The sequence below is a fragment of the Arvicanthis niloticus genome, chromosome 4 (assembly GCF_011762505.2).
Source record: "Arvicanthis niloticus isolate mArvNil1 chromosome 4, mArvNil1.pat.X, whole genome shotgun sequence".
Classification (NCBI taxonomy): Eukaryota; Metazoa; Chordata; class Mammalia; order Rodentia; family Muridae; genus Arvicanthis; species Arvicanthis niloticus.
Genome location: NC_047661.1, coordinates 82,932,967 through 82,953,639, shown reverse-complemented (window position 1 = coordinate 82,953,639; position 20,673 = coordinate 82,932,967). Strand labels below are relative to the sequence as shown.

The 20,673-nt window shown below is 38.2% G+C and overlaps 1 protein-coding gene and 1 pseudogene across 2 annotated transcripts in view; one reads left to right on the top strand and one right to left on the bottom strand.

The window, feature by feature from the left end:
* Nucleotides 1–20,673, bottom strand: part of Rsbn1 (round spermatid basic protein 1) — a 50,198-nt gene that overhangs the window by 15,063 nt on the left and 14,462 nt on the right. The gene's annotated exons all lie outside the window — the stretch shown is intronic.
* Nucleotides 9,195–10,022, top strand: LOC117706976 (glycine cleavage system H protein, mitochondrial pseudogene; annotated as a pseudogene).

Below are 20,673 nucleotides of genomic sequence, written 5' to 3'. Positions count from 1 at the left end.
AAATTAAACTAATAGTAACAATACTTGACTGGCATATGTGAGGTCCTGGGTTCAATCCCAGCATTTAACAACAAAAAATTAAAGACATCCCAACTTCCTTGCCCAGACAGATCCCTAGACATCCTCCATCAGTGTCTAACCAGGTGAGTCTGCCTGGTCCTCCCCTCAAAGCACTCTCAATAAACCCCAATATCTAGACCTGGTCACATATTCAATACTCCAGCCTTTCTTACTTACTGGGCCCCTAGCCTCCAGATTCTGATCAGGACATACCCTACTCACACAACCCCCAGGCCCTTCATAAGATATATTCAAACCTGTCTGCCCAGCCAGATCCTACACATCTTGCACCAGGATCCTGTCAGATAAATCCACCTGATTCTCCCCTCTATACACTTTTCCCAAACCCCAGATATACCCCTAAATCCAGACTTAGACCATGACACAATCTAGATGCTCCCCCAAATCCCTTTTATGCACCTGACTTCATCCTACCTAAGCCACACCCAACCTTTAGGACCAACCTGACCTATATATCCTTTGTTCTGCTTCTCCTTCTCTATTCCTATCACAGAACAAAAATCCACATGCTCAGATCTCACAGCAAAAATACAAACAATATGAAAGATCAAGGCAGAATTCCTTCCCTCCCACCAAAATCCACCAGTCCTGTAGAAATGTTTACCAATGAAAATTTCTTAGATGAACACCAGGACACAGAATTTAAAAGACTTCAAAAAATTCAAGTATTTAAAGAAGACAAAAAGGAACAGCTCAATGAACTTAAAAAGAAAATAAATGCCTAAGTGACACCCAAGGAAACACAATATTATGCTCAAAGCACTAGCTGGACAATAAGCCAAGAGAATGAAATTAAAGGGAGACAAACAGAAAAGGAAAGTAATCTATCCCTGTCTGCAGATGACATGATAGCAGGCATAAGAGATCCTAAAATTTCTACCAGAAAACTTCTAGAAATAATTATCATTTCAGCAATCTAAAATTAATTCAAAAATTAATAGCTCTTCTATACCCCAAAAACAAACACACAGAGAAAAGGATCATGGCCCCACTCCCATTCACAACAGCTGCAAGGAAATGAAAATATCTAGGAATAAACCTCACCAAGGAAGTACAGAACCTATACACTGTAAACTTTAAGCCTGTGAAGGAAAAGTAGAGAAAGATACTGGAAAAATGGAAAGATACTCTGTGCTCATGGATTGGTAAAATTAATACTGTAAAAATAAACATCCTATCAAAAGAGATTTACACATTCAATACAATCCCACCAAAATCCCTGTCTCATTCTTTACAGAATTTGAAAGACTCCTAAGATTAAATGGAAGCACCAAGGACTCTGGATAGTCAAAACAATCCTAAGCAAAAAGAACAATGCTGGACGCTTACCATTCCAAGAACTCAGGATATATTACAATGCTAAAGTAATAAAAACCAACATGGTACTGGCACAGAAACAGGTATGTAGACCAATGGAACAAAACAAATACCAAACATGAGTACATAGACCTACAATCATCTGGTATTCAACAACATTGCCAAAAACTTTTATTGAAGAAAATACAGCATCTTCAATAAATGGTGCTGGGAATACGAGATGTCCACATGTGAAAGAATTAAATTAGACCTGTATCTATCAACTTGCATAAAACTAACTTCAAATGAATCAAAGATCTAAATGTGAAACCTGAAGTGCCAACACTGCTACAAGAAAATATAGGCACCACCCTACAGGATATAGGCATAAGATAGAACTATCTAAATTGGACATGGTTTGCCAAGAAACTGAAACCAACAAGAGACAAATAGGACCTCTTAACTAAAAAACTTCTGCATAGCTAAAGAAACAATCGAATGAAGAGGAACTTTACAGAATGGGAAAGTATGTTGCCAGCTGAACTAAAAAAATAAAATAGGATAAAATTTAAAGACCCATTTAAAAAGTGGCCTTGGGTCTCTGAACTGAGTTCTTAAAAGAGTAAAAATAGCTTTAAAAAAAAAAATCTCAAAAAACGTTCATTGTCCCTAACAGTTAAGAAAATGCAAATCAAAACAACTTTGAGACTTTTTCTTACCCAAGTCAGCATAGCAAACATCAACACAACAACCAGCAACAAATGCTGGAGAAAATGTGAGGAAGAGAGAACCCTCATTCATTGTTGGTGGGATTGCAAACTGGCAGCCACTCTGGAATTCAGTTTGGAGAATCTGCAAAAACTAAAATTGAATGTATCATATGGCCTAGCTATAACACTCCTTATTATATACCTAAAGAACTAGACATCCTACACCACAGATACTTGCTCAGACACATTCATTGTCACTCTGTTCACGATAGCTAAGAATGGAAACTACTTACACATCCCTCCACTGATGGATAATGCAAATGTGGTACATACATACTATGGAATACTCTTCAGCTGTAAAGAAAAGTGGAATACAAAATCATGAAATTTGTAGGTAAGTGGATCGAACTAGAAAAGGTATCGTGAATGAGGAAACCCAGACCCAGAAAGAGTATCTCTTCTGTGGTTCCTAGCTCCGAATGTTCAGATATGCGTACTATGGTAGTCTGAATAAGAATGGCCCCTATAAGCTCATATACTTGAAGGCTCAGCCATCAGGGAGTGGCACTACTTGGGAGAGATTAGGAGGAATAGCCTTGTTGGAGGAAATGTGTCATCACTGGGGGTAGGCTTTGAGTTTTCAAAAGTCCATTCTAAGCCAGAGTCAGTCAGTCTGTCTCTCTCTGTGTCTCTGTCTCTGTCTCTGTCTCTCTCTCTCTCTCTCTCTGTCTCTCTCTCTCTCTCTCTCTCTCTCTCTCTGTCTCTGTCTCTGTCTCTCTGTGTCTGTCTCTCTCCTTCCCTCCCTCCCTCCCTCCTTCCCCCACCCCTCTCTTTTTTTCTTTTCCTGCTGTCTGAGGATCAAGACTAAGAACTCTCCATTTCTCCAGCACCATGAATGCCTGCATGTTTCCATGCTCCCCACTATGGTAAGAATAAACTTCTGAAACTATAAGCAAGCCATGCTTTCTTTTATAAGAATTGCCATGGTCATGGTGTCTCTTCACAGCAATGAAACACAGACCAAGACACATACATAACCTCAAGTAACTACAGAAGCCAGGAAAATAAAACTTAGATTGGGGAAGAGAAAAGAAAGCACTGCATATCAAGGTAAAAGTGATTTGAAGGGGAAAATGGGAAAAGGAGTGCTTTAGGATACCAGTAGTTCTGTAGTGTCAAAATAACAAACTCAAATCAGCAGCAGTGGCATGATCCAGCAGAAACTGCCAAGCCTCCACCAAATGGCATGAGTCATTGGAAGCGACCAGAAACACCCAGGCCACCAGAAGCTCTCTGCTGTGCCTCTCTCAACAAAGTGAAGATCAGCAAAGATGAAGACAGATGGGAGACCAACAAAGTGTTTCAAAGCTAGCTATGCAAGTGCCCCATCATTGTCTATTGGGTCCTATTTATACTTTCTCCAAACATCATTATGTCCTCCCACGGATCTTGCCTCAGCAAAACACCATGAGTATGTATCATCTTGCATATCCAGAAACTTCCACTTCAATCAACTCTCTAGTTGGAATTAAGGCCTGCTAAAATAGAAGAAAATCATGCCTCATACTAGACACCTAGCCAACTTTATGGGGCTAATGAAAGCATGGATCATGGAGGAGAACCTACAATAACCACTTTACTAAACCAGCATAATCCCTAAATGCAGTCTAAATATCCTTATTCTTATTCTTACAGATAAGAATAAGTCTTGTTCCTCGTCAAAGAAATGTCTCCTTGTAACAGATAGAGGACACTATAGAAAACCATAACCAGTTAAAATGCAGAGAACAAATGACAATGTGGTGCTCAGCTCCAACTTACACACCAATAACACAGCTCTTGCACTTAAGGCTCAGGGGTCACAGCAGAAGAAGGGAAGGAAAGAATGGCAAGTTTGCTGTGATAACATACCTCCTAGCAATGTCAGAGAAGCTACATCTATGAAGTATTACCAACATGGCTACCTAAGACCTGAACAAGGACAACACTAACAGGCTAACATGGAAGGAGGAAATCTAAACCCTACACCAGAGGACTACAGGCAACAAAGAATGCTGACAGCAGGAGAAAACGACTTTCCCAGGGAAGAGCCCCCAATTGGTTATCCAATACCAAGTGGTCAAGCCTGAAACATGCACACACATACACTCACACATACACACACACACACACTCACAAATAATATTAATATGAACTGAGCAGGTTGAATTTATATATTTAAAAATAGATATGTGTGCATTTATATGTAAAACAGAGACCAAGAATTTAAGAGATAGCAAAGGGGGTACTTGGAGGGAGAAAAGAGAAGAGGGGAAAATGATGTCATTATATTTTAATTGCAAAAACTTAAAAGTATTCATATTTCATGTTATTATTTAAGGTTTAAGATAATTACAAAATAGAGATAAATATTTTAAAAAGAGTCTAAACAGATGAATCAGTGATTAAGAGTACTAGCTACTCTTCCAAAGGACCCATATTTGATTCCTAGCACCCACACGGCAAGTTACAACTCTCTAAAACTCTCTGTAATAGGGATGTGACACCCATTTCCGGCCTATGACAGCATCAGGCACACATAATGATGCACAAACATACATTCAGGTAAAACCATTGATATTATCTAAAAAGTCTAATTTTACAATCACTAAGACTTAAAAAACTATAGAGAAACAAAGGTCCAAATATTAAAAGGTTACAAATATTTGGGGAAAGACAAGCAAATAAACTGTCAAACTAAAAAACAGCTGAGACAAGAGGACCACACAGAAAAAGAGGGAAAAAAGAGAGCAGCTAAGTCACAGTGAGAAGACAACTACAATAACTTAAGAATAACATTTCAAACAAAAGTCAAGAATATTATTAGGCTTGAGAAAAGAAGAAAAATTATCCAGAATACATCTTTATTAAAACCCTGGTTAAAGAAGTTAACAAATGATTGATAAGGAAAGAAACAAAAGCTGTTAATTTAGACCAGACCCTGGCAAACTCTAACAGACCAAACCCAGGATTGCCAAATTGGACTGGAAAACATCCTACTCATTCATTTCTACTCACACACAATGGTAGAATGAAGCAGTAAGTACTTGAGATAGAGGCAGATATTATGCAGTCTTTTGTATTAAAAGTTTATATACCCCAATTTAAATGGAGGCAGTATGGTCCTAAAATACTATGCAGTCCTTAGTAGAAGAAAGGTTGCCAGCTGGGCATGGTGGTGAATGTTTTTAGTTCCAAACACTGAAGACGGAGGCAGATAGATCTCTAAGTGCAAGGCCAGCCTGCTCTACAGAGTGAGTTCTAGGACAGCCAAGGCTACCTAGAAAACCCTGACTCAAAAAAACAAAGAAAAGTTTACCTACCCCAAATTAAAGCGCTCACCGGAGAAAATAGACAACATGTTTAAATATAAAGTCTATCATTCACTGTAGTGTATCTGCAATACAACATGCCTCATGTAAATATTTGTTGAGTTTATGTATGTTAAGGATAGAAACATAGTAATCAACCATTATACTCTGGCAAAGAGAGAGAAAAAAAGAAGAGCTATTGATCAACACTGTTACTTGCATTAAAACTTCTAATAAATGCAAATTTTTGTTAGTTATTTAAATAATTAGTAAGACAAACCAGACTGTGAATAGCATTTATAAGCACAGTAACATGTACCAACTGAGTGAATCTGATGCCAAAAAGCAAACCACTAATTATTCCTAAGTATTCTGTCTTTCTTCTTTTTAGTGAGAATTTCCTGGGCATATGGCCAGTGAGCTAGGATCCCTGTGATTAAGTTATAGCCAACAGGAGAGCAAGTTTAAAATGCAATTTTCATAAGGAACCATCTTGCCTTTCATTTCCTCTTTCTTTGCTAACAGAAACCTGAGTGTTATAGAGCCAGGCACATCCAAGCATATAAGGAAGAAATGGCCAAACTTAAAGACAGAAGGAACTAGGATCTTGGATAAAGTAAAGCAATGTTGCTAAACTTTGAACTATCATAGAAGGAAAACATCGTTTCTTAGCCATCATATTTGGATTCTCTGTTATGGTCATTTTGGTGGCACAGATGACACTGGCATATTATAGCCTGACCTGAACTAAAGGGGAAGGAAAAAAAAAAAAAACTAAAAAGGAAAAAAAATCTACCACTACACTACAAGGCAGTAATTATGGTGACTAGATACTTACAAATCAGACAAGTGAGGAGAAGTACAAATTAAAAGTATATTTTAAATATTGATACAAGATTAAGAGAATAGAACAGTTGTCAAATACTTTGAGGCCTGTTTGTCCCCCAAGGGATGCTAGTGTGATGTTGCTTATACTGGGCATCACCTCAGAAAAGAGAGTACCATAGTCATAGACCGTTAACACACAGAACACAAAAAGTTCCTAAGAGATTGTTAAAAATGAGCTGGTACCTTTTTTGAACCCTTCTACCACACAGTCACTGATCATACTCACCAAGAATGGAGCCAAATGTATGCCAGTGACATGCCCTTGAATCCCCAGAACAATGAACTAAAACCCTCTGTCTTTATAATGTACCTGGCCTTTGCTAGTTTGTGATAGCAACAGAAAACAAAGAATTTTAAGGAAGTAGATTTATATAATGTTAGACAAAGAATAAGAATTATAAAAAGCCCAAACCATTTATTTACTATAAATTTATATTATATGCCAGAACTGTCCTCAACACAGATACAGCAAACCAAACCTATTCCTGACTCCTTAAAGCTTAGTCTAGTGGGGAAAGACATAAACTAATCTAAAACATTTAATTGTAAACTGTGAGGTCTTCAAAATAGAAAATGGGACACTGATACAGAGTATAAAATGTCCTTTAAAGTAACATTAAGCTAAAATCTGAGAACAAGTTTTAAAAGGGAGAAAAATCTAAGAACTACTATCACTAGCTCTGAGTTGAGGCCAGCCTGGTCTAAAGAGTGAGTTCAAGGACAGTCAAGGATACACAGAAAAACTCTGTCTCGAATGAATGAATGAATGAATGAATGAGAAAAAGTAACTCATTAGGTTTAAAGGAAGAGGAAGCCTCCAGCTTGCCTCTGTCTTTGTTTTAGAGTTGAAGGTCTTACTGTATGTATGTCCAGGCTGGCTTCAAACTCTAGAGCTCAAAAGATCTTACCTCAACATTCCACATAACTAGAACTACAGTGTGTATCTTCACAGCAAGCCATATTTGCCTCTGTCAGTTTTTAAGGCAGTGTCTCATGTAACCCAAGATAGCTTGGAACTCACACTATGTAATTGAAAATGACCTTGAACTTCTGGTCCTCCTGCCTCCACCTCCCCAGTACTGAGATTACAGGGACCACCATATCTGGTTTACACTGTGCTGGGATCCAACCCAGGGTATGTTTTATTTGTTTAATGTTCAGAGAAACAGAGCAAAAAGACCAGTTAGAATGATTCTATAATAGTCCAAGAAAGAAAATGCTCAAAGGCAATGAACTGATTTTAAAGGGGGTAGGAAGAAAATATAAACAGAAGGTCTCCAGACGATTAAACTAGCAGGACTAGAGAAAGACTGGATCTGACAGGAAACAGGAAAATGTATCAAGGATTATTACAAACTTGTATCCTTTACAACTAGATAGAAAATATTACTCATCCTCTTTTCTGGAAAAGGAGTTTGGGTAGGAAGATGGTATCTGTTTTGGACACCGTAAATCTGAAGCATGGGACAGATGGAGTAAAGACCCCAAAGATGTGCAGTTCTAAATTCCCAGAATCTATGAATGTTACTTTATCAAAAAAGGGGACTTTGCAAATATGAATAAATAATGATAGTGAGATGGAGTATACAAATAGACACCAAAGGCAATTCCACACTTCTTTCTTCCACAGCTAAGCTACAAGTCTAGAGAAAGAGATGTAGCATATTCTAACTCCCTGGCAAAATGTAATGGTTCTTAGCTATAGAAATTAAAAGCCCCAGAGTAAAAACACTGATAGTTACAGCTTTCTCACAATACTATGGATTCTTTACTTAGTCACAAACCGTTAAGTCCCACCTATGTGACTGCAGGGGTTTTGACCAATTTTATGGTAACTCGTGTTTAAATATGAACAGAACACCAGATCACTTTTGAAGAAAACCTATAATATAAATAAAACATTAAGACAAACAAGAATTTGTAGAGACAAAGCATAAAAGAAAATCTGATTAACTTAATTAAAATAATTTCATCCATGACAGAATAACAAAATTATTTTAAAAGCAACAGCAAACAAGAATGAAACTTCTCCAGTTCAACACATTTTAGCTAAAATTCATCTATAGTAAAAAAAGGAAACACCAGCACAAAAAGAAAAATATATGATTTTTAAAAAATGGAAAAAAGTAGAGGGCCAACCTGAGCCTAAGAGATTAAAAATAGCCACAGAATATAACAAGTACCCACTCAAAAAAAGAAATTAAGGCCAAAAAGTTGGTCCAAGGATAAAGGCATTTGCCAAGAGGCCTAATGGGTTGAGTTCAATGCCCAGGACCCACTCAGTAGAAGGAAAAATAAAATCTCTACATTGTCCTCTGACTTACACATGTGCATGCTATGTATGTGTGTATGTATAAAACCAATGTAATAAAAATGAGATTTAAAAATTAAGTAAATTAGACCATCAGTTGGGAGAACTAACATACAAAAGATTCTTTGAAGAAAAAGAGGAGGAAGAGGGAAAGGAAGAGGAGGAAGAACAGGAACAATGAAAACTGAGGGAAGGAAATAGCAAAGAGTTAAAGCTAAAATTTAGCTCAGTGGTAGAACACTTGTCTAACATGCCTTAGAGTCTGGATTGCCCCAGGAAGAAGGAAGGAAGGAAGGAAGGAAGGAAGGAAGGAAGGAAGGAAGGAAGGAGGGAGGGAGGGAGGGGAGGGAGGGAGGGAGGGAAAAGAAGTGAGAAGAGAGGGAAAAAGAGGAGGAGAGGTTAAATGGGAATGGGAAGATAAGGAAGGGAAAAGAGGGAAAAAAAGAATTAATAGTAGAAAATGTATTCAAATGGAAGAATATATATTTCCATATAGAAAAGGCAGAGGCCACCAGCGTGGTGGCGGAGTCGAAGCAGTTACCCTCAGGACCTCGGATCATGTCGCTGCGAGTGGAGAGGAGCGCGTGCGGGCTGTGGCCTGCAGCCTAGGCACCGCCCTGGCCTCTGCCTGCTGAGGCCCTGGGCGCCGCTGCAGTCCGCTCGCTGAGCACCGGATCTGCTTTGCTGTCGGTGCATAAATTCACAGAGAAACATAAATGGATAACAACAGAGGATGGTATTGGAACAGTGGGAATCAGCAATTCTGCTCAGGAAGCTTTGGGAGATGCTGTTTACTGTAGTCTTCCTGAAATTGGGACAAAATTGAAAAAACAAGAGGAGTTTGGCGCTTTGGAGAGTGTGAAGACTGCCAGTGAACTCTACTCTCCCCTGTCAGAAGAGGTAACTGAAGTCAATGAAGCACTTGCAGAAAACCCAGGACTTGTCAACAAAGATACGAAGATGGTTGGCTGATCAAGATGACACTGAGTGACCCTTCTGAGCTAGATGAACTAATGAGTGAAGAAGCATATGAGAAATATGTGAAGTCCATTGAGGAGTGACCGTGGCACACCTCCACTTCCAGATAAAACTGGGATGGGACCTGCTCCATGCTTGTCTTAAACTAGTGGAGAATAGAGGACTTGAAAAAACTTTTAGCGATACTGATGGAAAGAAACTGTTCTTGACAGTGCTAAAGACCCACCCCCATCTTCCTAATGGATGCAGATAAACACAGTGTACATATTTTTGATAATCACCATACTAAGTATTTAAACTAGGGGTTAAGTTCTGGTGTTTAGAATTCGTAAGGTCATCTGCAGTAAAAAGTGGTTATGAGGCTGGTTTTGGTGATGGACTACCGTTTAATCCCAGCACTCGACAGTCGGTCTACATAACAGGTTCTAGACCAGCCACAGCTACGTGGTGAGACCCTACTCACTGGTTATAAGAATTTCATAATTCAGGATAACAGTGGTGTATCTTACATAATTTTGTAACTTGCCCATATCCACCACCGGATTTTGGTTAGAGACTTAGTGTCTTCTCATTGGAAATGCCTAGGAATGCAGGGAAGTGTTGTACCGTGTCAGATGCAGGAGCGTACTGTCTTGGTTTTGCCATGTGCTGTGTTGGCTGTTGTTCCCACCGGGAAGCACTGGCTTTGCAGCACCATGAGAAACAAAACATTCATCCTCTTTGTTCAAAAAAGAAAAGAAAAAGAAAAAGGCAGAGAGAACAGAGTTCAACTGCAATGATAAGGTTGCATTCTTGCGTTTCACGATATGAAACTGTTTGTAACTTACACTTCTTTATATGTTTGATACATTTCATAGTAATTTTTTTTTAAAAAGACCTTATCTCAAAGCACATTATCCTTAACAATCTCAATTATTATAAGAAATGCTGAAAACGTCCTAAGATGGTAGGGAGAAAGGCACCCAAAAAGGATCAGAAATGACAACATTGGGTTCCTCAGCAGAAATTTTTAAGTTTAAATGACATTGGAATGATACCTTCACAAATTGAAGGACACTACTGAATCTAGAACTCCAGACCTATCTGGACCACCAACCAAATGCACCCTAGAGTAAAGACTTCCTACATATGAGGTCTTATTTGAATCATTAAATCCATTGACCCATTGATAAAGAATTGTGAATTTTTAGGAAAAAAGAAAGTTAAAAATGTCAGGATATACATGTGGATATTTACACCAATAATTACAACACAACAACATTATCAAACAGTAAATGCCCAAGAACAAGAGAATTGTAATATCCAATATCCAACACCCTCAACACAGAGAGTGACAATCAATAATCTAGTTTTGCTCATCAACATAATTCTCATACAACATTGTTGAACCAAAACTAGAATCCCAAAGAATAACACATGAGTTATAGTACTTGTCTTAGTTTAGGTTTTATTGCTGTGAAGAGAAACTATAATCAAGGCAACTTTTATAAAAAACATTTAATTTGGGGCTGGCCTACAGTTTCAAAGGTTCAGTCCATTATTATCATGGCAGGAAGTATGGCAGTGTGCAAGTAGACATGGTGCTGGAAGAGTCAGGAGTATTACATTCTGATCCAAAGGCAACCAGAAGAGACTCTCTTCCTCTATAGGCAGCCAGAGGAAGGTCTCTTCCATGCCAGGTAGAGCTTAACCATCCTCATGCTTAAAGCCCCTAAAGCCCACCTATACAATGACACACTTCCTCCAACAAGGCCTCACTTCTTTAATAGTGCCACTTCCCATGGGCCAAGCATATTCAAACCACCACAGTAGAATATGTCATTTTATTTTCATGCTGTGGTGAGTGCTCAATTTCTTTCTTGCCTAACATGATATGGGGCAACTGGAGTAACCAGAATCTGTATTAGACCTCTGAGCGTATTTCCTATTTAAATTAAGGTGGTATATCAAATGCAGGCCTTCTGTCTAAAAAAAACAGGGATTGCCAGAGGCTTTTCCCTCTGAGTGGCTAAAGAAAATACAAGGTCAGGCTCCTAGAACCAGAGTGATAGTCATGACGACATAAACTAGGCATTAGTCAGACAAAAGTCACAAGGGTAACTCACAAGGATAACTACCAGTATAAATAAGTTTCTAAGGTGATAGACATTGGGCTATCTACCAGATTAAAAATATACCATGAAAAGTTCACTGTGAACACCCACATCCATCTCCCTTTCATTCCACAGTAGATCAAGGTTGCTCGCCTCTCTGGTACTAGAACCCAAATATAACTGGAGTCTCTCAAAATATACATCATAGTAATTTATGTAATTGGCAAAAATTATAAATGATAAATTCAAGACAAAGATTTGCTTTAAAATTAAAAAGAAAAAAATTGTCTTTTAAAGACACATACAAAGCAGCCATTCATATATATAATCTCTCCCCTTTTCATTTAAAATGGAGGAGGCAAGGGTTGGAGAAGTAGGGATGGCTTATTATTACTGAAAAGTCTAAGCAAATGGGTAGCTTCTGTTTGTGACGGTGGAAAAGTCTCTGGAAATGAACAGTGATGATGATTATATAACATTCTGAATGTAATTCCACAGAATCACAGTTTTTAATGGTCAGTCAAAATGTTAAAGCTTATTTTATGCATATTTTAAAACAACAGGGGCTCGTGATATGGTGAGTTAATAGAGTGCTTGTCTAGCATGCATGAATGCCTATGCTCAACTCTCAGCACTGCATACACTAGGCCGGGTGTCACTCACTGGCTGCTGTCCTAACATTCAGAAAGCAGACAGGAGGGTTAGAAGTTCAACTACGCCGGGCAGTGGTGGCGCACGCCTTTAATCCCAGCACTTGGGAGGCAGAGGCAGGCAGATTTCTGAGTTCGAGGCCAGCCTGGTCTACAGAGTGAGTTCCAGGACAGCCAGGGCTACACAGAGAAACCTTGTCTCGAAAAACAAAAAAACAAACAAACAAACAAAAAAAAAAAAAAAAAAAAAAAGAAGTTCAACTACATAGCAAGTTAGAGGCCAGTCTGGAAAGCATAAGCCCTAACTCAAAAGAATAAATAAAAAAAGAAGTAGGCGGAAGGTTAGAATCTAGGACACAAATAGGCAAAGTAGTTAATGTAGTGTCTTCTTTAAGAGACCAAGATGGGGTGAGGGACTCGGAAGATGACTCAGTCGATTAAGTGTTTGGTACACAGTATGAGTACCGGACTTCAGATCCCCAAAACCCTATAAATACAGTGGGGGGGGGGGGGGCGGGCGAGAGACAGGTGAATCCTTAGAGCTCACTGGCTGGCCAGTCTAGCTAAATGAGTGAGGTCCTAGGTCCAGTGAGAGATCTTGCATCAAAAAAGTAGATGAAGAATAACTGAGGAAGATATGATGTTGACTTCTGGCCTATACACACACGTATGCAAACACAAACACACACATGGGGTGGGGAGGAAGAAAGGGCAGGGACAAGGAAAAGGAGAGGGAGAACACTAAATTTTTAGTCTTGAAGAATAGGCCATAGGCAAATAAGCTGACTTTCCTAAGCAATGCTTCCAAGTTTTCGTTAAGCCTTACAAAGAGACAGTCCCAAATGACTATCAACCTCGAAGGGGGGTTAAAATAATTTTGTACTATATAGATGTTAGACAAGATTATGTCTCAGTTTACGATGTTATAAAAATCTAAGGCTGTACCTACATATCAAATGAAAGAATTACAATAGTGATAGACAGCATGTGATGTAAAACAATGCCTCTTAAAATTTCCCTGATTACAGGAATTGAGTCATTTGGGGCATGTATCTCAGACTTACTCCAGATTTAATGAATAGGAAGCTACAAAATGATAATGACACGTATTTTCAATGAAAGCAATAAACAAGCTGAGTTCTATCATTTCCTAAAGTATATTACAGCATAGTGGGTAAAGGAAGAAACATGTCAACATCATTACAAGGAGGTAAGCAAAGAGAGCAAAGGAGAACAAAGTAAAGCTGCCAGGAAAGCAGAAGACAATGGTGACAGAGAAACCCTCGCTTTAGTAATAATATCAGGAGAGAACAGTGTGGAATTAATCACGCTTAGCATGCACTCAAAGAACACATATATTTATAATAGTCACCAAATATTAACCAACAAGCTCCAATGTACACACTACTCCATGTCAACATACATATGGTTCTTTAGGTTAGAAACTCAACAATACAGTTATCCTCTATCATTTCTGAGAGTTAGGTAAGTCCCACTGTGTATCCAATACACACAACTTCTAAAACAACAACTAATCCTCAGAACAACACCAAGCCTGAAAGATGTCATCATACTGAAAACCCTGTATATGAGGGATGGATTGTTCCAGGGAACTTGTACTTCAGGAAAAAGCCTACTTAAGCTGATTGTTCAAAAAACAGAAAGGAAAAAGCAAGCCAGAAATATTCCTAACCATGTGACCTATGAGTAGAAAATATTCTTTAAAACATCCCGTGGAAAAGCACTGAGTGGATCAAAGTGAGTTTACTACAAGCAGTACCAAGAACTACACAAAACAATCAAGCCTGCTATGTATGCTGTTTTATTTTCTAAAGGCAGCAACTTCAAATATTTGTTTTTCCCTTTTACACAATGTACTAATGCTTAGAGTTTCTCAAGGGTTTAGCTATTTCCCAATTACATACTATTTTACTAATTCCACTCTTCATCACAACTGTCAATATTACAAAAATATCAATATATTAATCAAAGGTTAGAGAGCTAATAAGCCTTATCCTAACACATGATAGGCAAATAATTCTTTTATTCTCTAAAACAAGACATTAAAGTTGGATAGTCCCATCCTACAGAATATTATAATTTTTCAGAATATTTCTATTGTAAAAGTAACATTTGCTACCCAAATAAAATTTTATATGTACTCTTACATATGCTCTTATATATGTATGCCAGGTGGGAAACATGTCTTACTACAATTTTCAAAGTATGCCCTTCAATGAAATTTCCAATTCTAAGTACAGAAATTCTTTGAGGGGAAAAAAAAAAAAAACACAGAACTTAAAATATGAACATTTGTCCTATGGCACATATACATCCATCATCCTCGTGCATACCCTTCCATCTTAGTGATGTTTAAAACAATTCCCATTTTAATATTACTATATTGAGTTTGTTGCTGTTTTCATGTGGACCTGTGGCCTTCTACAGTCATCAACACTACCTAGGAATGTTAGAAATGCAGGCTGTATGAGGATGAAGAGACAGTTCAGAGGTTAAGTCCAATACATATTAAGATATAATAAGATTCTCTGTTGAATTATATGCACATTATAGTTTTCTATGCCCCAAGCCCTAGACTTTCATACCATTCAGAGAGAGGAAAACACAATTCCTTGTTAAGGATCTGCAATTATTTAATCTTCGGAAGGTGACAAAGTATTATGACCAAAATACTGCCACCTAGTAGGATACAAGGACTTAAAGATTACTTCCTCTTTCCTAAAGCCTATGATCTTTAGAAAGATTGGAACTTTTATCAGTTCCTCTGTTACCACAGGACTACAATAACACAGGGCACTAAGGACTGAAGACTTTAATGTAGAACTGTAACAATTCAGCCTAAAATATTACAAGAGTTTTCATATCCAATACTATAGCTATAATTTATACCTACTTAAAAAGATCACAAATCACATTGATTCCCAAAATGTATGCAAATAAATTTTTTTAAAGAAAAAAAGCATTTCTATGTGAACACAGAAATTTTTCCATTAACAACTGCCCTAAAGATTAGACAAACACTCAAACATTTTTGGTCAAAACTGGTACTTAGCCAATGACCAATTAAAATTAGAAATGAATACTTATAAAAACATCTTATTGTCTTACATGCATGGTCTTTTAGAAATTCAAATTCACAAAGCTTTCCTTTAGCAGTCAGTCTCTAGGAGTTAAGTAAGCAAACAAAGATCAGCTTGGTGTTCCAACTGACATAATGAACTTACCTCCTGAAGTGTTCAAATATTTAATAATTATAAAATGTTAAAAAAAAATAAAAAAGGAGGAGGAGGAGGAAGAAGCGGAGGAGGAAGACAAGGAAGAGGAGGAGGAGGGGAGGAGGAAGAGAAAGAAGAGGAAGAGAAAGAGGAGGGGAGGAGGAAGAGGAGGAAGAGAAAGAAGAGGAGGAAGAGAAAGAGGAGGGGAGGAGGAAGAGGAGGAAGAGAAAGAAGAGGAGGAAGGGGGCTGGAAAGATGGCTCAGCAGTTAAGAAAACTGTTCTTCCAGAGGTCCTGAGGTTCAATTTCCAGCATCTATATGGTGGCTCACAACCATCTGTAATGGGATACAATGCCCTCTTCTGATGTGTCTAAAGACAGTTACAGTGTACTCATATACATAAAATAAAATCTTTTTTTTTAATTCTTTAAAAAAAAAAAGAAAGAAAGAAAAACAGCCTATACATGGATCCTAGCTTGACCCAATACAGTAACTAAAATATAAAGTAATAGGAACTCTAACTTTTCTTACATGAAACAAGTCTGTTTCTTCATGAGCTGAACTTCCTAGGGGAGAAACAAGAGGTGCCTGAAGTTAGGGTAAAGATTCTAAAGGCTAATTGATAAGAAGTCTGTGACTGTGACAATCTGTAATGCTGGAGTTCCCAAACCACTTGGGCATTACTTTAGCCTACTTAATAACCACTTACTGCCCACCTGTTTAACCTACTATCCTACCATTCATCAAGTAAACCCTGCCTGGAAGGTGCTTTCCATATTGACAGCCTTTTCCTGCTAGAGGACAAAATTCTAAAGCAGTGCTTAGTGAATCATCATGTTCATAACAATCACTTCAGGAACCTTCAAACATCCAGATTCTGACTTGAAAGATCTCAGTAAAAGCAAGAGCATACATTTCTAGCACACACTGTGGTTTGCCAAAAACACTCAAGCACATTTTGACAGCAAGGTTCTAAAGAAAAGCTACAATTTACAATACTTTAAGATCCACCACCACCACCATTATCCCAGGGTTTTGCAAAGTACTAACTAGCCTTGATGATGTTTCCAACTAAATTCCTAACTTGTAAGCCTAATACTTGTCCATCTTTATGTTACTTAATCCATCACATGCTGTGTAATTTTTTTATTTGCTTTACATCCCAATCACTGTACCCCCTCCCAATCCCACACACACACAGTTCCTCCCCATATGAAGACAGAGCTGCACATCTGCTACATAGTGCAGGGTGCCTAGGTCCAGCCTATGTATGCTCTGGTTGGTGGTTCAGTCTCTCAGAGCCCCCAGGGTCCAGGTTAGTTGACTCTGTTGGTCTTCCTGTGGAGATCCTATTCCCTCTGGGGCCCTCAATCCTTCCTCCAACTCTTCCATAAGAGTCCCCAAGCTCCATCCAGTGTCTGGCTGTGGATCTTTGCAGCTATCTGAGTCAGCTGCTGGGTGGAGCCTCTCAGAGGACAGCCATGCTGGGCTTCTATCTGCAGGCACAATGTGTAATTTTTAAAGATTTTTTTTACATGTGTCTGTGAGTGTACCTGCACATGTGTGACATGCATGCCTGTGCGTGCATAAAGGCTGTAGGAGGACATCAGATGGATGAGCTGGAGTTACAAGTGTTTGCAAGACCCCCAGCTCGTTAAATGGGTGATAGGATCCAAACTTCAGGCCTCATGACTGCACAGCAACTGTTTTTAACCACTGAGCCATCCCATCTGCTGGCTATGTTTTTATCTATATATTTTATTTATATATTTATTAAAATCTAGGAAATATATCCTCGTCTGCCTTCCTTTTTGGGTCTCTTCCCAAATGCTCACACTTCCGTGCAGGTACACCACAGCTCTATCTTCACCTCCTCTCCATTCTATCATCACCTCTGTTTTGCCTATGTGTTAATTAACACACAACCTACATTTCCAACCTTAGATCCACATATTCAACTACTAAGAAATCTTTCTAAATATAAGCTCAAATATACACCTCTAATTCAAAGTATCTCCAGCAGCCAGGTCCTGCTAGCTCCATAGAAGAGTACCTGTCCAGTACACACAAAGTCCTGGTTTCAATCTCTAGCACTAAAGATAGGGTGGGAGTCAGAAGTATGCCAAAAGATCTCAAATACCACAGCACCCCTTCCAGCCTCCCTGGCTTTTGTACACCCCGTATAAACCTTCCTTATCTCCTCCTATGTAAAGCCACATCTTAAAACTGGCCCTTTTTCACTAAGCCCAGTTAGCCTCCACTTAATAACTTCTGAAATCTCAGTCTTTTCTCCAAAACTGCTATCAGTTTGGATGTGGAACTTTTTGATCTAGTTACTATAGTAACCTAATCAGTTTTCTTGTTTCCAAATTTTTTTCTCCCATATTTTCATTCTCTACCTTACAATTTAATCCTTATGAGTATAATTTGTTGTTATCCCCCTACAAAAAGTGACCAATAATGCCCATTACCTTTAGAAAGGTGTTTTAGCATATTATATAGCACTTTTCACACCCGTGACTACCCTCAGTCTCCCCCTTCCCCTCTCTCTCCCTCTCCCTCTTTCTCTCTCTCCTCTCTCTCTCTCTCTCTCTCTCTCTCTCTCTCTTTCTCTCTCTCTCTTTCTCTCTCTAACTACTCTTAACAACCAGAGTGTCCATATGCTTCACCAAGCTATTCGCAGTTCCTCAAATGTGGCACATTCTCAAGAATGTATATTTGCACAGACTAAAATTCATTTTGTTTAACAATGACCAAACCAAGTTAAGTCCTGATCTGCTTTTAAGAGCCTCCTTAAGCATAACATGCTTTAAAATGCCTTCTAATCACCACACCCTGTTCAACAGGGTTTTCCCTATGCACACTCTATTCTTCTTAAACTGTTTTATAACTGCCATTTTACTCACCTCTCTACTAGGCTAATAAATTTATTAGTCCTTTTAAAAACTGAGTGACCTGGTAGGGGCTCAATAAAAGCTGAAACCTATCTTGAAATATAGTCATGAACAATTATTATGGCTACATGTTTCAATTATGAACAAATATTTTTTAAAACCCACAATTTTACTTGACTTTATAGCTTGACAGAAATTCCTAAGACTACAGAACACAGATTTCCAAAATATCCCATGTGTTCACTTCATCCCTGGCATCTAAGCATATTTGTTTTAAAAATATTAAAAACAAAACTCCTCCTACTTTACACTGAAATACAATTTTAGCTTCATAACCACAATGTTAGACAAATAGAAGCAGCAATCTCTTTCCCAGTGGTCACATTAAGCAGTCAGATGGCCTTGGCTTCTGACTCTTCTACTTACTGACTGTATGACTGGGTAACAGAGGAACAGTGTCTTCAATGGACATCAGAGACAAACTGCTTACCTACCTCCTGGTTGTTTCAGATACTCTTGATATGAACATTTGTACAGGCCATAAACAAATGTGAACTAATGTGTTAGCTTCCATCTCCACATCCATCCAAGATTTTACAAATGCAAATTTCAAGGCTCATGGGCTAATGAAGACTTAAGTTGCTGAAGCACAATGGGCAACAAGCCTCCATCTTCAATCCTCTGACACAGCTAAAGCAGTAAAATCGAATTCCATAATAATCTGACACATTCCTTAAGGGTACTTATTTTATAAACCACAAAGTAAATCTCAAGGTAAGTTGTTGGTACAGTCATTTAGATATCAGCTCCATTTAAAAAAAATAATTGGAAGACGAAAATCAGCAGGGAATACCATTTTGAGATGTCTTATTTATTCAGAGTATTGTCTGTTGACATACAAACTCAATCTACAGACTAAAGTGAAAATTTAAAAAAAATCATCTTTACAAAACCTTATCTCCCCCACACACACACAAATTTCTGACTTTTTTTTTAAGATATGCTTGCTGGTCTGTCAGAACAGAAGATTTACTACATTTCTCTAATCTAAAAAAGTGATGGAACATATAAATCTCACTCTCAGCAGTACCTTCATTAACTATGGACTAGATTAGCGCTGTTTTCTTCTCTCTTTTTCAGTATTTATCAAAGTAGGATTCTTTAACTTTCAAAGGGAAAAACTCCTTTAAAAAAGAAAAAGAAAGGAAAATCTACTACAAAAGTCAGTACTTTGGTACCTGATTGCAGTAACAAGGCCAAAATCCAAGACGAAGCCCTTTATTGCACATGGAGTTCCAACATCTTGGGCAGACTCATCTTGCGACCTCTCCAGATTAGCTGCTCCTGCTCTCTCTACTGCAGAGAGAACTCCAATTAGAGAAATTCTGAAGTCCATAAATCTAAATTGGATACTCCCCTCATTGGAGGCAAGGATGGTAAGATTAACTAAAAAATCCAAGATAGAGGAGGGTTCAGGTGAGACTAAGCAGCTTGAACCCACTATAATGGAAGCAGCTGAGAGTCGGATTGTGTAACTTCATTTACCTCAAAAAAAAATTCAAGGGAAAAGAATGGCAGTAAATCTCTATAAAACCTGAAAAAGTAGATTATATAAATCTTTAAAAAGTGAAATATAAAAAGTGAAATAGTTTCCACTAAGCTTGAACCGCAATATCTACAATATAAACCTAGTGCTGCCCATTCATATTTACAATCTGAGAAAAGCAAACAAAGAAGCAAAACCAAAAAAAATGTTTAAAAACCTTCAGATTCATTATTGTTCTCTTTAATGCTCTACAATAATTCCATTGAAAGGAATACTTGGCTAAAAACTGGTTAGAAAGGAACGTTTCCCTGCTGACTTAAGCCTAACTGCCCAAGCAAGGCTTCAATCAGAAAATGTCTTTACCTACAACAGTGCACAGGCAGAAGGAGAAGAGGCAATGGCGGTCTCTCCAGTCACAAGTCACACCAACGGGGTGTATTTCTGGGATAGACTGCCAACAAGTTACTGAAAGAACTTAAGCAAAACCTGTTAAGTAAATAAGCCAACACCCTTCCATTTTCTATTCCAGTATCAGAGTCTTACTAATGTTACCTGAGGCTACGATGTCTAAATCATATACTCTACACTGTAGCACTCCCTGAAATGTAAAGCCTGGATTCATTTTCAATCTCATTTCCAT